Here is a 17260-nt window from a genome sequence, read left to right as displayed (position 1 = left end):
TGGAACTGTGTGAGAAGAATTGGTGGGTGTGGTCTTGTTGGAGGAGGTGTGTCGCTAGGGTGGTCTTTGAGGTTTCACAATCCCATGCCAGACCCAGTCTCTCTCCTTTGCCTCCAAGTTGCAGATCCAGATGTAGCCCTCAGCTACTGCTCCAGTGCTATGCCTGTCTGCCTGCGGCCATGCTCCCCGCTACCATGGCATAGAGTCTAACCTTCTGGAGCTATACACTCCCCAATAGACGCTTCTCCAAGTTCCCTTGGCTGTAGTGTCTCTTTGCAACAATAGAAACTTAGCGAAGACATATAGTCATGTTCTAAGACCCACAAGGAAAGAAGGAGAGAGACGGGAGGCGCTACCAGACTGTTCTTTTCCTCCCCTAGAGTCTTAGCCTATGGAGTTCCCTCCCCATACCCATGCCTGGAGCTTTCTTGTTCTGGGATTCTTGGCCCTAATAGAATAGAAGACGGAGAGTGTGTCCTTGGCAGGGATGTTGAGATGGGTGGTAGCCATGTGTCCCCAACATGTGACACAGAAGGGTGTCTTTTATGGTACTGAGTTGAAAGATGAACTCCTTTGAACCCCTTAAGCTGGCTACTTCCTGCTCCCCGTTACCTGTTTGTCTCCTGGTCATCCCCTGCCTCTGAATAAATGGAGGTGACAGGCTCAAGTTCTTTCATATAGTACATGAATGGATTGTCAGCTTTGGAGCCTCATTCATAATGTCCCCAACATGTGTCAGTCCCCTGTGATGTTCTAGGCATCCTTAAAGTGATAAAACAAAGACCCCACTGTAATCTGGTGTTTGTTCCAGTGGGCTGAGGCAAGGAAACCAGACCCACAGGTGAAATCCATGCATATTCAGTGGTAGTAATATATTAAAAAGTAAGCTATGCAGTGGTGGTGCATGCCTTTAATCCCAGTACTCGGGAGGCAGAGGCAGGTGGATCTCTGTGAGTTTGAGATCAGCCTGGTCTACCTAATGAGTTCTAGGACAGCCAGGGTGGTTATACAGAGAAACCTTGTCTTGAAAAACAATAACAACAACAACAATGATAAATAGAAGATGGAGAGGCCCAGGTGGGGCTAGAGAGGAGCAATTAAAAATCAGAGACCCCAGGAAAGCTTTTTGTAGCTGAGACCTATGGAGGTGCCATGCAGGAACAGCATCCCTGGATAGGGAGCAGTGAGTGCAGAAGCTCAGACACAGGCATCTGCTGTGTTCCAGGCACACCAGAGGACATCATGGCTGGAGCCAGGTGGGCAGTGAGTTGAACAGAGACACTTGGGACCCGAGAAGTTGTGGGGAAGCCAATTCCTGACTTGGCATTTTGCAAGCACAGCCTTGGCTGCTGGGTTGCAGAGAGGCGAACCCAAGGAGACCCATGGGGCATAGTTCCAGTGACTTAGAATGACAGCCGAGGGGATGGTGAATGGTCAGTGCTAAATCCAGCCAAGGTTAGAGCCAGTACAGAGGGCTCTGTCTGGTAATCCGAGGGACAGTGCCAGACCAGGGCTTAGGAAACACTGGCCCCTTACAACTCTGTGAAACCATCTTAGCCCATCTTGAGCATCTGATTCTTTGGGGTAAGAGACAGCTATATCCCCATGAGCATGTTGGAGTCTTGTGTAAGCTAATGCTTAGGGGTCTTCCTCAGCTCCCTTTCTCAACTCACAGCTGGCGCGTGTACCCCTCCCCCCGACCTAGGCCAGCCTCTCCTGAGCCTTCACACCCTTTTAACTTGTGGTTTAGTCTCCCCCAACCCAGGATTGCTGTGGGGTATCGAAAATGGGGGAAAGCGAGGAAGAAAGGGAAGCATACATTGAGAGTTTCACACATAGATATTAATATAATATTGAGTTCACACCTTCCAACGAGCCAGCAAGGTCTGCCTTTTCAGAGTTCCGTGTTTAAGTACACCAAACAATTAGTTAAGGCCTTGGCTCTGGTTTTGATTTAAATACATCTAATTAGGGGAAGGCATGTACCCTGATTTCCATATTTTACATCTTCTGCTTTTGGCTCGTAGAAAATATTTGTTCGGGAGATGCTCATTGGCATTTTTGCTTAGATCTGCTTGAAAAATAAGTGGGTTTCTTATTGTTAAAGCCGGTTTCTTTAATGTTCTGAGGAAAATTTCCCTCCGTTTTGGTGGTGGTGGTGGTGTGATTTTTCAAGCAAATTAAATACACACGGCAGTAATCGCAAGCTGGTGATCCACAGGTCAGTGTTCACAAGGCGGTCACTAAGTTTATTTACTTTTACCTTTTTCAGGTTTATTTTTATTTATGGGTGTGTGTTGGGTTGCATGTGAAAGCAGTGGCCACAGAGGTCAGAAGAGGGCATCCGATCCCTTGCATCTGCAGTTAGAGCCAGCTGTAAGACCTGAGCATGGGTTCTAGGAATCGAACCTAGGTCCTCTGGAAGAACGGCACATGCTGTTAGAGGGTGAGCTTCCTCCCCAGCCCCTGCTGCTACAGTTAAACGCTTCCTCTACCCATTGGATCGGCAGAAAGGCTCAATCCTCGCATCGCTTTCCTCTCTGCCTGTGGCGGGTTTATCGAGACAGTTTGATTTCATGGGAGTGGCTGTGTCCTTTATAGTTAGAGCTGGTTTTTATAGGTTGAGCGTTCCCCAGGACATCTGTTGACATCCAGACCTTCAGTGTCTCACAGCGGGACCTTATTTGGATGCCAAGTCTTGGTAGAGCTGCCGAGTTAAAAGTAGATGTGTAGAATAGACTGGAACCCAGTAGTACTGATGTCCTTGTGAAAAGCGTCATTTGGACAGAGTGTCAGGCACGCGCCCAGGGACATGGCACAGAGACCAGGCCGTGGAGACCAAGGGTTTGGACGGTGAGTCTGCTTCCCAGCCAAGGAGTGCATGCCTCAGACAGCCATGAAGAGAGGAATCAGTGTCTGACGTCTTCAGAGGCGCTCAGCCTTCTCTCTTCTTTGATCTTGGGCCAAGCCTCCAGCGCTGTGAGCAAGGAATTTCTGCTGACTTAAACCCCAGAGTTTGTGGAACTTGAGAGCAGCTTTAGGAAATAGATATGGCCAACTACAGTGGTGTCTTGTTTTCATTATTTTTTTATTATTGGGCGTGCAGGCGTTGTGGACTGGGGAGGTGTTTGTACCATAGCACATTTGTGGAAGAGGGCGGAGGACAACGTTGTGGAGTCAGTTCTCTTCTTCCCCCTCTGTGTGGATTCTAGGGACGCACTGCGTTCCCCGGTATATGCAAACCAACTTTTGCTCGCTGACCCAGTGACCTAAAGGCATACCAGTACCTGGCCCCACTACAGGCAGACATGGAAGCAACACCGATAGCCGGGCGGTTCTGGGTTGGCCGATGGCTCTCTGTGGCCGCTCCATTGCAGCTGCATGATTCACCATCCGAGCAAATACAGCATTTTAATTTGCTGCTGTAGATTCACGAACCCCAGGGATATGTTCGTGGATGGCTCCGGTTTGCAACATACGAGTGTGGAAATTAGAAAGCAGCTTACTCCTGATGAGATGGTTTTTTTAAAGGTGCTTGCTGATAATCCTGATGACCTGAGTTCGATTCCCAGAAGCCAGATTCTAGCGTGGAAGGAGAGAACTGACTTCTGAAAGTCATCCCGTGATTTCCACTTACGTGCTGTGGAGAGCACACCCACCAGCCAATACTTACACACATAAACACACATACATATACAATGTACACACACATGCATGCATACATACATATACACACATACATATACATACGTACACACGCATGCGTGCATACGTACATATGCACGCATACACACACAAGTCAACAAAATTTAAAATAAATGTTTAATCTTGGATTCGTTGAGAGAGGAGGAGGGAGGGGGATGATGTGTCTTAGACTTCAGATCTGAGTTCAAATCCAGTCTTTATGGCAATTCCACAAAGCTAAGCAGCCCCACTCCTGTGTCTCATGAGTTGGGTTAGTTGTTGTCGGACAATGAAAATTTTTAATAAATTAGTATTTTTATTTTTTGAAAAGCTTTAATATATGTATAATTACGGTACTATACAACACTCCCAGTCACAGTGTGTAATTGAATGGGCTTTAATATGTTCATAAAGAAGCTAGGCAGTTACCATACCATCAATTTTAGAAAATTTGTATCACCCCAAAAAGATAACCAGTAGCCACCCTCCCTCCCTCCTCAAAATCCCCAGCCCTGGCAGCTGGCAGCAAGCCGGCAGCCTACTTCCTGTCTCTAGGATTTGCCTGTTCTGTACGCTTTCCCGAAGTGAAATCATAGATTTTGTGACCTTTATATTCTGTAGTATAAAGATGTTTTCAAGGCTCATCTGCGTTGTAACATGAACCAGGTCGTTGCTGCCTGTTTGGATGAATAATATTCTGAGAGTTTCCGGCCACATTTTACCGTCATTGGGATCATGCTCCGTGAACACTTGGCCAGCAAGTGTCTGTGAACTTCTCTACTCTTTACCCTTGGGTCTATAACTAGGAGTGGAATTGCCAGGTCTCATGGGAATGCGGGGTTTAGCCTTTTGTGGGCCTTCCAGGGTTTTCCAGAATGCACACCCATGTACGTTTCCACCAGGACTGTATGTGAATTCCATGTTTCCCAGTCACTCGCTGTCTCTTTTGTCTGCCGAGCAGTGTGGAGTGGCAATTCTGTTTTGAATTAAAAAATTTTCCCTGGAAGTTGTTGCTGTATTCCTCGTACATGTTACTAGGTAAAATAGCCTTGACTTGGAGGCTATGCAATTAACAATCTGGCGTTAAAATTAGCACCCGCGCTCCCCTTTATTACTTCCAGCCACGTCTTGAAGCTCTTTGTCCAGGTCGGAATAACTGTTGTTAAGTTTAATCACTTCTCTTCGATTCTCCTGATACCGCGTGAGAGCAGGCACCTTGAGCTCCGTGGGTCTTCCCACCCCTGGGTTCAGGACTGGAAGCTTTGAGGGCAGCGGCTAGCCCAGTACACCTAGTACGAATGCCCATCCCGTGTCATCCTAGACAAGCGGACAGGATATTTGCTCCTGGTTTTCGTTTTCCCAAGGGTTGCCTGCTGCTTTGTGGATTTGATAGTAAGATTCAAACATCTCACTGCCGGAGCCAGCTGGAAGTCAAGACAGAATCCATGCCCTCATCGGAGAAACGCTGAACGATGCCGTGAATCCCCTCCTAAAGAACAAGTGCCCGAACAAACACTCCGCATTCAGAGCCAGACAGAAAGTTGGAATGAATGACCAACTTGGAGTCAGGCTCCATCCGGTACTGCATGGCAGCTTGAGCAAGCTGCTTGGGGCTCCCGGAACCTTGGTGGCAGCGCCCAGTCCCACAGTGAGATGGGAGATGCCCAGCTCATAGCAGGCACCCAGCAGATGCCCCTTCTCTTTCCTTACATAGCTCTGCTGTTAGCGTCTGATACTTTTCTCTACCAAGTCAGTCCAGCTCCAGGTATGGCGGGACACAGGATTCACGGTATTGTTTAGATATCTTCCCTCTGCAGAGAAACAGTGAGCTCTCGGCAAAGCCTAGTGCTGGTGGAAATGGATATTGCAATTTGGTAGCTGTGATTGACACCTGTTTGCTAAACAGCAATTCAGCCTTGAGAAAGCTCACCTAGAAGAAGGGAAAATGGAAGAATTCTAAGAACAGTTGTATCCTCTTTGCCAGGTATTTATTTGTTTAAAAAAAATCAGCTTTGCTAAGTCCCAGCCTAATGTTTTAAAATAAAATATTGACAAGTTTTGGCCTAAGAATTCAGACAACCCTATATGAAACTCAAGTGTTAGTGGACATGAAGGTGTCAGGCCCTTTCTGTAGCCTCTTTGCCTTGATTTTTATTTTCTTTAAAGAAAACTCTAGTCTTCTGGTCACTGGGTCGTTTTTTAGCCCTGCAAGGAAGTCATAGTAACAGGCTCCATGTCTGATTGGGTTCCATGGCAACAAAGGGTTGTGACTTTATTAAAAGAGAGCCGAGCTTGCCAAGAAAGATGAAAATCAGGACAGGAAAGATGTCCGAAGAGATGGCTTGTGTCTCTAGGACCATATGCCCAGGGATGGAAGAGGTTTCTCCATGCAGTATCAGTTTCCGTTGTAGATGTGAATCCCACCGAGCTGCCATCAAGGTCGCAGAGATGAGGGCCCTTTCTGTAAAACTCATTTGCATCTTTGCTTTTTCGTTCGCTTCATTCATTCATCTTATTTTTGAATCTCCTGATATATTAAGAAAAGAAAAATCAAAACAGTTCCGTGAAGAGCCTCCCCAGAAAGGATTCTGGCTTTAAAGGTAGAAAAGGGAATCTGCGGAGCTCTTTTTGGAACTGTCTTACAGCTGTAAACTGTGCGGCCGTGTGGGAGGGCCCATTAGAGGCAATTACAAGTGAATCCAGCTCTCCTCGAGTCAAAGCTTGCTCTGTGATTTCCAAACTGGGGGTGGGGGCGGGGCGGGGCTCATCCTCGTTCCTCCGTTAAAATTGCCGATCCCAGGCCCCGGGCCTAGAGTCTGCCCGGGAGTCGCCTTCATTTTTCTTTGCACCACGAGGGGCTGGCAGCTGCTAGCACCGGCGGCGTGTGGCGATGAGAGCTGTTGGGCTGACAGCACTCGGGGCTCACTGGGGAAACGGTGACTCCGGGGGTGAGTCAGCCTGCGCGCCTCACCTGGGTGCACTTTGCCAGGCTGCTGCTGCCCATCCCCCCACCCCTACCACCCCTACCTCGTGCTGATACTGAAAGTGAAAGAAATGGGAGGGGCGGGTTCAAGGCGGGCAGCGTCACCCAGTCTCTCAGCCGTGAAGCACGTTCTGACCTGCACCCTGATCTCAGGCTTCGTCAGGCACGTCCCCACAGCAGCCTCATGGTGACTCAAACTTTACAGATACTCGGGGCCCTGGTGATGACACAGGGCAGGTAGTATTGGTCTGTGAGAAAAGAATTAGCTCACCAGGCCCCGGGTCTCCCAGCCATAGTTAATCAGTCCTTGGGGAAATTATGTAACTCAGTCGGGCCTGGTTTCCTTTCTCACAATGAGTCTGACCTGAATTGATGCTTCCCAGACTTCCCTGTGCAGAGCAACCTGGGCTCCATCTGAAGACACAGACCTGATTCACTGCCTGGGGGTGGGGCAAGGGGTGGAACGGCCTCAGGTGATCTTACAAGTGGACGTTCTGGAATTGCGGCTCAGTGATGTCAAACCGTACTTGGAATCCAAACCAGGGTAGTGCTGGAGGGAGAAGGGAAGCTGTTAGGTGCAGGTTCCCATTGGTCACGATTAGGCGATGGCAGCCACGCTCAGAAACAGGGCCCCACTTCCTTTCCCATACTCAGCTCTGCCTTCTCCGTGCCTGCCCCCACCTAAGGACCCCCGAGGGGGCGGAGTTAATGAGAGGCCCATCCCATTTGCCCATGCCGCCATCCAGCAGACCTCCTGAGTAAAAGTAACTTCAAGTTCAGACACTCATGGTTAGCGTAAAGACCCACTGCAGCCTCTTAAATTGTGGAAGTACTCGTAACCGAACCAGGGCCTCAGAGAGCAGCCGGGTCTCCTAAGAATCGGAGTTTACTGGTTACATCATTGACAGCTAAAGCAAACACATTTCAGTGTGTGTCCTCTGCGCTCTGTTTGTGCCTGGGTTTTGTGTGTCCTGCTGAGCCTTAAGTGAAGTACTCAGTGTAGTATCTGAATAAGCCTGAATTCTAAAGGCGCATCTTTCCCCTTAGGAGCTTAACTGAAAAAGTGTAAGTTCCAGGGGTGGAGAGATGGCTCAGAGGCTAAGAGCACGGAGCTGCTCTTCCAGATGAACCAGGGTTTAATTCCCAGCGCATACCTGGTGACTTACAACCACCTGTCACTCCAGTTCCAAAGGATCCGGCGCCCTCTTCTGGCCTCCATGGGCACTGCATGCAAGTGGTGAACAGACGCATGTGGGCGAAACATCCATATGTGTAAAATAAAAATAAAGATCTTTTTTAAATGAAAGTTTATTGGAAACAATAAATTCCATAGTACCAAAGGTCTAAAGATGAAAACTAAAGGCTCTGCTCCTGTCCGTCCCACACCCCTACCCCACCCCCCACCTGGGATAGTGAGGTTATATTTGCTGTGCATCTTCATAGACACAGGCTCTGTGCAAATGCATTGTTATCTAACCAGTTCTCCATGACATACACACTGTTTGAGTTCTTTCCGGGATGTGGCGGGTCTTTGTTTTTCCTGTGTTTGTTTGGACTTATACTATTATATTTCAAATGTCTGTCCTTTTTTTCTGTAGCCTCATGTGGTTAAAACAATTTTGTGTGTGTGTCAAAGATGAGACCCAGGGCTTTGTATATGTTAGAAAGGTACTGAGCTACCAAGCTACAGCTTCCAACACCCCCACCCCCCGACACACACCCGCTCTCCCACCCCCAACTGCCCGAATAGATAGATAAATTATTAAGTAAAAGTGTTTGGGCCAAGAATAGGTACAAATCATTGTCCTCCCAAAGCTGGGCCATCTTTGTTTGTTTGATTGATTGTTTTGCTTTGCTTTGATTTTTGAGACTGGGTCTTTGTGTAGGGCTGACTGTCTTAGAACTCACTATGTAGACCAGGCTGGCCTTGAACTCACAGAGATTTGCCTGCCTCTGCTTTCTGAGTGCTGGAATTAAAGGCGTGTGCCCAGAGCTGGTGCCATCTTTTGCCTCGAGCCTGACCCCCCAGTTTGGCTGCTCCGAGGCGGGCAAATGGCTGCCTGTTCCTGTCTGTGACCTGAGGCTTCACCAAAAGACCCCCCTGGCTTCAAAGAATGAAGTGAGCTCTTGGTGAAAAAGGGAATTGAGTCTTTCCCTGCAATGTTCTGAAGGAGAAGAGAGAAAACAACCTCGAAGCCGGTAGCTACCTGAATTTGCTGAGGGCTTGAGGTCATACAGTTCACAGAGGCCTTAGCCTTGTTTTGTGGAATTGAATTTGCGTATACTGATGATGGACTTGGTTTTGTTGTTGCTGCTGTTTTGTTTTTTGTTCTTTTGTGTTTTCAAGACTGGGTTTCTCTGTAGCTTTGGAGCCTGTCCTGGAGCTCCCTCTGTAGACCAGGCTGGCCTCGAACTCACAGAGACCCGCCTGCCTCTGCCTCCCGAGTGCTGGGATTAAAGGCGTGCGCCACCACCGCCCGGCCTGCTGGTGGACTTGTGATGTTTCTGTTTCAGCGTCCAGCTGCTACGGCTTCTGGTGGGCTTTCGTCCTGATGCACTCGAGTTGAAAGTGCCATCCTCTGAAAATGTGTTTACTGCATCTTGCCTGAGTGGAGCAGTACAGCCCGCTGCACAGAGGTGCTCCCGCTCGCTCTCGTGGACACATGACTGACGGGGAGCTGCCGCTCTGCCATTGCCTGCCATCACAAGGGCATCTCAAACCTTGCGTCACTAGCCCAGGAAGGGATTTGAAATTTGGAAACACGGTTTCTACTGAACGTACCTTTCTTTCGTACTACCGTAACGTTTAAAATTTTTACGTCGGACCTCCTGTGTCAGGGCAAGGGCCATCAATAGTTTAAATGTGTTTGTTTGCATTAAAAATTAAATTCGTATTGAAAATTAGCAGAATAACCCCGACCTCCTCCAAAAAGCATGCATTTCTTATAGAGTGAGTGTTCTATTGACTTAACATTTGCTTGAGGTGAGACCTATCTGCCGGCATTTATTATTTAGCGCGTTTTAGACCTTGATTTGAACTAAGACAGAAAGAGACGGTAGCATGAGTCTTCCTAAATATTACACTAGATTTTATTATACCGGCAAAATTCTCTTCTCTAAACCCCAGTGCCCTTTTCTCCCCACCCCCAAACAGTTAGATCAATACCTCTGAAACCACACAGCAATTTTGGGATCTTTGCCTTCGTTATTTAACGTTAAGGGCAGGAAACTCCCGGCTCCCTTGGACCATCCTAGCCCGAGCTTTCCTTATGACTTGTGGCAATTCAAATATTTGAGAATCCGCGCATACAAGGAAGGTCAAAAGGGATTTAAAGATGGGTGACCGGCAGCAGGAGAGCTTGTAACCTGCCGCGTGGGTTAAGAACTCAAATTATAAAACAAAGCACTGTATGGTCACAAAAGGGCAGTGGGAAAATATGAAATGTCTTCCGTCTGCTGTGACATTAAGTCCTTTCCTGAGCTCGTTAAATCCCGAGAGAAATTTCCTTACGCCGAAGCAGAATCTCAAAAAGGTTAATTCACTTGCCCAGGGTCTCGCAGTTACAAGAGGCAGAGCTGGGGCTCCGCTAGAGTGGTTAAGGCTGACCCTTGAACTCTATGCCCGTCCTCAGAGGAAGGGGCTCAGGTACTGTTCCTGCTGACTCCCGGCCTTGCTGTCTCGAGCACTCACCGTGACACCCGTGCTTAAGTGTCTAGGGACCCTCAAGTTCACGTCTGATGCTGCACCCTCCAGCTCACGCTCCACTAGCCTACCGTATGGATGATCTTAAGCCGCCAAGGGACTGGAAACAGGAACGATATTGTCCCGCCTCTGCCTCTCTACCCCCCCCCACACACACACACTCAGCTACTCAGATTCTGCCATCTCTTCATAGATGCTAATGCTGTCCCCTGGAGCCGGGTACTTACTATGGGCTCATTTTGACCACCCCGGCCTCTAGTCTCCTGTACCAATGTGGGCTTTCATTTCTCTACCCAAGCATTTTCATCCTGATTCCAAGGATTCGTAGGCTGCCAGGAGTCTGGCAGCTGGGCTCAGCTTGATTTAAATGGGGACATTCAGGCTCTGATCCCTATGGGGGCTATGGCCTCCATCCTTCCGCCATCTCTGTTTCTTGGATCATTCTTCTCCAAACTTCTATTTCTTGACACACAACTTTGGAGGAACCAATCTGCCTTTCTGATGTAGGAAGACAAGAAGCCCAGCTCCTTCCCCCTTTGGCACTTCTTCCCCGAGGCTCCCTTAGCACCAAGTACACCTGTGCCCTCACTTATCAGAACTATCATCGTTCCTTCTTCCTCTCTGGCCACTAGACAAGAAGTGTGCTGTACCCCCTTTGCTTCTCCAGGTGTGCCTGTCACTCAAGGTATCCAGAGCATCTGTTTTAGGAAAAAAGTCAAAAGAGGAAGGGGTCCCCTGACTCCTCATGTGGCCTCCACGCCAGTTCCACTTTTCCTCCCTCTTGGCTGAGTGGCCGTTTCACAACTGATTCTGTGTGTGTGTGTGTGTGTGTGTGTGTTCATTCTGCTACTTTGCATTTTCTCTGCCAGCCTGGATTTGTTAAACTGAGGTCTTGCTCCTGCGGGCACACAGGTGTGGCAGCCAGGCTGAGTGTGAACCGTTCTATACTCCCAGAGTTGTGTGTGCCACAGCCTGCCTCTGCCCTGGTGGGCCTCCCTGCAGAGACAGAGTGCCTGGCTCGGCCCTCAGCACAAAGAGCCCATTTGTATAGCTGAATGCATCCCATTATTGCTGACAGTTGTTCTGGGCACAGCACAGGGCGTGGAGTTTCCCCCGAGACAAACACGGGAATATCCAGAGATAGTGCGAGTTGATCTCCTCCAAAGTCCAGGGTGAGTCATCCGCAGGTGCCGTGGAGAGTATCAGCCTGCCTGCACACAGTCGGCCGGCTGCCGTGGGCAGGATGGTGAGAGCCTCCGCCGCGGTTTATCCTGGAGTTGGTGAGTCTTTTACAGCCCCTGTATGTAAATATGTATCGCAGGGCCCTTTGTAATTAATATCCTGCCAGATGCTTGGGAGAAATACAAATTTCTTTGTTCTAACTAGTTGTCTTTGCGCTTTCTCAAATCCCTCTCTAATTTCCCAAGTGGGTTTCTAGGCATTTAAACACCCAAACTCCTAGTGAATTGCCCAATTCATGTACTGTTCCTTCCTTTTAGAAGCATAAGTTCAGTGAGAGTGTTTAAGGGGAGGGACATGCCAGGGGTGGAGTGTGGGAACTCCAATAAAAAAAAATCCCCTCTTGCCTGTGGGTCTGACAGGCCAGAGCCTCAGAGCTGGCATCGAACTTCCTGCTTTGACAACCCCTGTGGCCACCTTCGTTCCGCTTTCCCTGGAAGCTTGAACTTCCATATAACTGTCTTGGTGACACCTCAAGTCACCACATGCAAGAAGGGTGTGGGGAACACTGCCCTATGAGTAGGGAGAGAGAGGAAGCAGACTGGGGTGGGTGTGTGCAGCGTGCCTTTGAATCCCAGCTCCCTCGCCCATCCTGGGACTTCCGTGGTGGGATGCGGTGTGTTGTGATGTGGGGCCCTCCGCTGAGGTGCAGGATCTAGGATGTGAGCATCCGACCCTGGAACTGCTGCTGTTACAGGAAATCAGTATTCATGTGGCTGTGTGTGGCTGTTGTGGAAGACTTTAAAAAGTGGTGTTTCTTTTATTCGTTAGATATTAAAATATCTCTTTTTATTTTCTTTTTTGTTTGTTTATTTGTTTAGAGACAGGGTTTCTCTGTGTAGCCCTGGCTGTCCTTGAACTCTGCTCTGTAACTAGGCTGTCTTGGAATTTAGAGCCTGCCTCTGCCTCCTCAGTGCTGGGATTAAAAGCCTGTACCACCACTGTCTGGCAGTATTAAAATATTTCACTACATTTAACTACAGTCTTTTTTTTTTTCTGGTGGGCTCTTCATCAAAGGTTTAAGTAGAACGTCTTTTAAAAGGGTATGTTCTTAGTAGCTATTCTCTGGTCTTTCAAAACTGCAAGAACTGGGATTGTAGGAGGGAGGGAAAAGTTAGAGATGTTGACTCCTTAAATCTTGGACATTAAAGGATCTGATGGTTCCAGCAATGTATCCCATCGCCTCAGCATTGCGAGGGGCACAGTTAGCAGCCATCGGCATGCGTGGTGTCAGTTGGAAAGAAAGAGAAAGTGCCTCTTAGATCATGCTGCTTATGAAACAGTTTCAACTGCCACCCCACCCCACCCACAACCTTCAGCCTGGACCGTCCACAAAGATACAGTGTAGCCTTGTAAAGCCATTGATTGGCCTGGACTATCCACAAAGATACAGTGTAGCCTTGTGAGGCCATTGATTGGCCTGGACTGTCCACAAAGATACAGTGTAGCCTTGTAAAGCCATTGATTGGCCTGGACCGTCCACAAAGATACAGTGTAGCCTTGTAAAGCCATTGATTGGCCTGGACTGTCCACAAAGATACAGTGTAGCCTTGTGAAGCCATTGATTGGCCTGGACTGTCCACAAAGATACAGTGTAGCCTTGTGAAGCCATTGATTGGCCTGGACTGTCCACAAAGATACAGTGTAGCCTTGTGAAGCCATTGATTGGTGAACAGGCCATTCTGGGGGTGCCCTGTCCATGTTGGCACCCCTTCCACCTTTACAACCCCTTCATTTCCTCTAACCAGTATGGGGGTTGGTGGGTTAGTTATGCTATCGGGGTTAGCCTTTCCCATGGCCAGGATCTTTCTCCTGACTGCTTTTACTTGGCTGCTTGTGACCCAGTCAGGACCAAATGCAGAGTGGCCTAAGTCACCATTTCAATTTTAATATTACACAGAGGTTAAGTTATATTAGAGATAATCATAGTAAGTGAATCAAGCCCATCTTAGACACTTTCCATGCTTTCTTACTTATGGTTTCTGGATTTTATGTAGATATGTAAAATCATGTATGTATGTATGTATGTATGTATGTATGTATGTATGTATGCTACAGAAGTAGAAATAAAACCAGGAATAAAGTAGGAGGGGTCATGGAGGGAATATGCATAGCAGGTGATCTATATCGTACTTGTATGAAAATGTCTTAAGTTACACAATGCGAGATACAATAAAAACTGTTTTTACTTGTGATTTTTTTTAATGCTAAGAGGTGGCTATAGTGGCACACCTTCAATTCCAGCACTTGGGAGGCAGAGAAAGGAGGGTCTATGTGGGTTCAAGCCCAGACTGGCTTCTATAGTGAGCTCTATGTAGGCCATCCAGAGCTACATAATGAGACCCTGATGTGGGATCCCCCTCTGTATGCTGTGAATATGTTTTATTACCATTGGTTAATAAAGAAGATGCCTTGGCCTATGGCAGAGCAGAATAGAACAAGGCGGGAAATCCAAGCAGAGATAGAGGAGGAAAGAAGGCGGGGTCAGGCAGCTGCCGCCCTGCAGCCGCCCAGGGAACAAGAGGTAACAAACCGCGAGCCTCGGGGTAAAATATAAAATGATAGAAATGGGTTAATTTAAGATGTGAGAGCTAGCTAGAAGTACATCTGAACCATCAGCCACAGTGTTATAATTAATGTAATTTCTGTATTATTATTCAGGTCTGGGGTAGCCGGGAAATGAAAGTGCAATCTCCGTTTATAAGACCCTGTCTCAAAAAAAATAAAAAAAGAAAGAAAGAAAAAAAAACTTTAAAAAATAAAAGTAAAGTTCTAGGGCCAGAGCATAGGGGTTGGAAAAGGCCCTGTCCGATCTATTACTTCATACACGCTTAGTACTTCATTCCATAGTTTTTAAATGACTGTAAGGTATGAAATATTATGCAGCAGAGATAGTGCATTAAGGGAAAAGAAGGTGACATGCCTAGGAACCAGTGCCAGTTACAGGCATGCCCTGTGACTCTCCTTGACGGCGTGACGGTTTCACAGCCCCCCGACCCTAAGATGCCAGCTCTCTCTAGAGACTCATGTTAATCATTATCCCGCTCTATCTCATCATTTTTACTACCGATATATTTATACACAAGGAGCTGGCATCTGACCTTGGTGGAGCTTCACTCAGAAGATGTTCTTGTTTGCGTGTTTGGGTTCTGTTTGTTTGGGTTGGGGAGCTGTGTTTTTGTCTTGGAAGGATTTCACTAGGTAGCTGTAGTGGCCAGACTCTCACTGTGTAGCCCAGGCTGCCTCAAACTAATGATGCTCCAGCCTCAGCTTAACGAGTACCTGGATGTGTTCTCTAACCTGCTTTATTTCACACTTAATCTATTAAATTAGCACATCTCTAGTCCCACGTTATTCCACTATGCAGGTGTGTCCGTATGATCTTATGTGTGTATGTCCACTCCCTGTATGATCTTATATGTGTATGTCCACTCCATGTATGATCTTACATGTGTATATGTCCACTTCATGTATGATCTTATACGTGTATGTCCACTCCCTGTATGATCTTATATGTGTATGTCCACTCCATGTATCATCTTATATGTGTATGTCCACTCCCTGTATGATCTCATATGTGTATGTCCACATGCTTTGCCCAAGGCCTTTGGGTTTTCTTTGCATTGTTTCTTGTTTTTCCCATGGTTTGCTTTTGTGACCGATGCTGTTTTGAACCTTTAATGTACTTTCCTGTCTGAGCAATGGGGTGTCTGGGTCTTCAAGGCAGTTCAAATGCCAGTTTTTCACATCATAAGAATTAATTATATGTAAACATGTCCAACTTATGGTAATCTGATTTTAGCATGGCTTCATTTCAAAGCCCTAGAACTGCAGACATGTACTGTAATTAACAAAGTTCTCTTCCGTTTTGGCTTCTGAGAAAGTAGCTTCAATCTTAAGGATATGGCTTTATTTTTTGTTGTTGTTTTGTTTGTTTGTTTGTTGTAGCTATTGTTGCAGAAACCATTTTTGAAAGTCCAGACAAACACTTAAGACTAGGAATCCCAAACAAAGCAGCTTAGCCCCCTGAAGTCTCACAAGCTCTGTGTAACCTGTCTGTCTCTTCAGCTGTCCCAAGGTAAGGGACACTGTCATGTGTCATGATGTCAGGGACGACTCCGGGGGACAGGTTCTGTAAAAGGCTTCACTAGGTGGTACTGTCATTACGCAAACATCGTGAAATACATAAACCTGGGCAGTCCAGCCAGCTCCGTAGCTAGACCGCAAGGTCCAATCCCTGCATATACAGCGCTGTGCTAGGTACTGTGAGCAGTTGTAACATAGCAGTGTCCGTGTGGACGCTTGTCAGCATGGAAAAAAACCACGATAAAAATACCAAAGAGTTTCACTTTACTGATGCACCTGTGTCGGGCTCTTACCATGAATGGAGCTTCCAGGATGGGACGCGCCCTGCATGAGTCAGTGCCTGAGTCATTGGGCAGGGACTGTGAAGGCCTGGAGTCTTAATGCGTGGTCCGATAGGTATCATTTTTTAAAGCTGGGCTCTTATTAAGCACCACTAAATTTACCAAAAAAATTTTTTCTTCAATAGTAAAACTGATCTTAATGTCCCTTTTTATTTTCTGAACATTTTTAACTTCTTCAAAAAAACATATAAAAGAGACATTGTCGAGCTATGTCAGTGGTTCTCACCCTCCCTAGTGCTGCAAGCCTGTGAGACAGTTCCCCAACCATAAGATTAGTGTTGTTGCTGCTTCATAACACTAATTTTGCTACTGGTATGAATTGTAATGTAAATATCTGATATGCGACCTCAAGGAGGTTGTGACCCACGGATTGAAAGCCACTGAACTATACAAAAATACATAATTACTTCGTAAGCTTTCTTCTGTTCTAAAATGTTTTTTTTAAAATCCTTTAAACTTTTTGTTTAACAAGACAAAAAAAAAGCTGAGGCTCAAACGTACACATTAATCTATGGATTATCAACATCCATGATGGAGATCATCACATCGATGACTTCGCCCTCATCTTGGCCCACCTGCCAAGGTCTTCAGGAGCAATGAGGCACAGGGAACTATCATATGTTGGCGGTGGCTTCCTGGTGGACCTGCTTGGTGCTGTTTTACCGTCAACTGTTTTGTTTATAATGATGTAATGTAGACGGAGAGTAAGAGACAATCGTGACAGAAAGTACTCTGAGTGTGTAAGCCAGGGGCGCAGTCCTTTATTTCCGAGCAAGAGTGTGTCACCCTTTTCTCCGACTGCTAAAGAAGTAGGTTTGTTTACACGGGTATCGCCCAGACACATGAGCAATGTGTTGTCAGTGATAGTAATGCAGCTGTGATGACACCAGGTGAGTGTTTCTTCCATCCCCTACTTCAGTATAGTCTCATAGGACTCGTGCACACTGCAGCCGGAACCTACAGTGTACTCTGTGTGTGTGCATGAGTGTGCATGTGTGTAAGTGTGTGTGTGTGTGTGTGTGTGAGAGAGAGAGAGAGAGAGAGAGAAGGGTCTTGCATGCATTAATGAAGCTTCCTGTTAGTCTCACTTGAGAGTAGAAGCACTAGGGACTTTGTCTTAAAATATAAAACTAAACATAAAACTAAGCGTTAGCAGGAAGGAATATGAAACAAAGTCTTTCATCTCTGGATTCCCACTCCATTGCCCCATGGGTAACTACCATC

General features: G+C 47.0%; 1 protein-coding gene across 10 annotated transcripts in view; it reads left to right on the top strand.

The window, feature by feature from the left end:
• Nucleotides 1–17260, top strand: part of Tmcc3 (transmembrane and coiled-coil domain family 3) — a 306403-nt gene that overhangs the window by 257440 nt on the left and 31703 nt on the right. The window contains exon 1 of one of the 10 annotated variants that reach the window (XM_075954044.1): nt 11488–11650. The exons of the other annotated variants lie outside the window; for them this stretch is intronic. The gene's annotated coding sequence lies outside the window, so the exon portion shown is untranslated. Of the gene's footprint in view, nt 1–11487; nt 11651–17260 lie in introns of those variants that run through there. 10 annotated transcript variants of the gene reach the window in all.

This window comes from Microtus pennsylvanicus, chromosome 20 (assembly GCF_037038515.1).
Source record: "Microtus pennsylvanicus isolate mMicPen1 chromosome 20, mMicPen1.hap1, whole genome shotgun sequence".
In the NCBI taxonomy this organism is placed as follows: domain Eukaryota; kingdom Metazoa; phylum Chordata; class Mammalia; order Rodentia; family Cricetidae; genus Microtus; species Microtus pennsylvanicus.
The sequence above is the reverse complement of the archived record's forward strand: the minus strand, read 5'-3'. Positions and strand labels throughout refer to the sequence as shown.